At 38.7% G+C, this 1977-nt stretch overlaps 1 long non-coding RNA gene across 2 annotated transcripts; it reads right to left on the bottom strand.

Annotated features, from left to right (window-relative positions):
- Window positions 1–31: 31 nt before the first annotated feature.
- On the bottom strand, window positions 32–1977 carry LOC117282689. 2 transcript variants are annotated; one of them, XR_004513525.1, is made up of 3 exons: window positions 1608–1977; window positions 1446–1506; window positions 32–199 (listed from the first exon to the last, which is right to left on the bottom strand). It is a non-coding gene; the product is annotated as an uncharacterized LOC117282689 (long non-coding RNA). The 2 variants fall into 2 exon arrangements; XR_004513526.1 differs by having other exon boundaries at window positions 1660–1977.

Raw genomic sequence — 1977 nt, 5'->3', positions numbered from 1 at the left:
TCTGAGACAAGTTAGCTTTCCTTACCTCACACTGCTCCTGCAGTTTTCTAATTTCTGTCCACAGTTGAGCCCGTTCCCTAAGGATGGTATCGACTCTCTCTTCCATTTGAGATACTCTGCATTCCATTATGGTGATAGTCAATTCACTGGTCTGCTTAAGGTACTTTAACTCCTCCTGCAGGTCCTCAAGCTTCCTTCTCTAAACAGACAAAAGAGCACTTCATGTTATGAACTACATTATTACCTCAATGGTAGTTTGAGTTTTGCAAGGTGTAGAATGCTTGTTTGGAAAGACTCTCCACTTTAAAGTCAACTTTACTTGCATGTGGTTCAACTTGGTATAACAAACGAGGTTCAGGCACAGAGTCATGGTGATAACATTCATTGTAGCTGGTGTTAAGGAAATGGTTAGTTAGTTAGTTATTAGAGAGGGTGGGTTTCCCCATGCACTTAGACCTGTAATGGTCTATTGTGCTTCCCTCTATGATTTCTTCCAGCCTCTATATCCTACCGGTATTCGTGCTTACCATCAGTCCCGCCCAGCCAGCGAGACCGGCTCTATTGGCTGAGAAGTATCTATAATGCTTCCCCCATCTACCAGTGGTATTAGTGACTGAGGACAATCAAGTCAGGAACGTTAACTACCACATCTGGCTGGCAGGAAATACAATCACTGACATATGAGTGACATTAGTTTCAATTTGGTTGTGATTTGTTTACTTTATAGGAGTGTTTGCTACTCTACAGAATGTCCCTTAGTCACTACATGCATGAAGCAGATGGAGAAATGCTGAACAGATTCTCATGAAATATATTTGGGAGTTTTACTGAATTTTGTCAACACATACAATTTTTTTATTAAAATCGGGAAAACATAATATACCATTAACAAAAATATCCAAATTTGACCTAACAAATATCTCCGAAATTACTCAGCCCCTTACATTTATATGTGAGTCTGAACATCATTGGAGAGCGACAGTCTTGCTTTTATGTTTTTTTTTCTTGGAGTGTACTGATTTAAGCACATTTATAACATTAAGATTAAACAGCAGGGACGAATAAGCCAAACACAAGAATTGAAATTAGCAAAGCCAAAAATGCAAGTAAACAAGAATGAAACAAACCCCCATAAAATAATTAATTCCGTCCCACTATTTACCTTTCCAACATCGAAATCCTCCAGCGCTTTCAAACCAAGACTCTCCTATTAATTATGATAGCACCTTGGTACATAAACAATCATAGGATCCATGACGTTCTGCAAATGAACACAGTATTTTGTGAAATATAAAAGTGGAAAAAGCCACTTTATTGGGGCTCGAACCCGTGACTTTCCGGCTGATTGTGTACCGCCTCAACCAACTACGTTACCGCGTGCCCCCATGTGGAATACCAAATGCTTAAGTAATTTAGAAAACCACACTAATGTGCTAGCAGCGTACCTACTAGGCCAGGCATGTCGAAGGCGTCGATGGCGGGACGATTTTTGGTCATCTCATAAGCCTATAAACAAAGTATACGTGAAAAGCATGTAAATTCACTCGTAATATAATATGATTATATTCAGATTTTGAAGGGAAAATACGTATCAAGGTAGTCTGTACTTTCAATGTATTTTGTTTTTACAACAAACATCCTGTGTCGTGTCACTTTTACCAATATTTTTGCTTAAAGCGACGTATGACGATATGACGGGATTGTAGATCACTGCCAGTTTTTACGGTTATGACACTAAAAAGTCGATCACAGCCTGTTTGAAGTTGGACATGGCTGTACTAGACCATACAGAAACTACACACAGACTGAAAAGATACACCGTCCTAACTCTACGGGACAGACCTGAGTAAAACCACAATACAAGAATTAAAATAATACCTAAGTGAAAAGAAAAAAGTATATGAGATACGACACTAGGAATGAATCATTCACGAGATTCACGACCCAGTACTTATTAAACGTATACATTTATTGCGA

Source organism: Cryptotermes secundus, unplaced genomic scaffold (assembly GCF_002891405.2).
Source record: "Cryptotermes secundus unplaced genomic scaffold, Csec_1.0 scaffold1940, whole genome shotgun sequence".
NCBI lineage: Eukaryota > Metazoa > Arthropoda > Insecta > Blattodea > Kalotermitidae > Cryptotermes > Cryptotermes secundus.
Note: the sequence above shows the minus strand (reverse complement) of the source record. Positions and strands in the feature narration are given on the sequence as shown.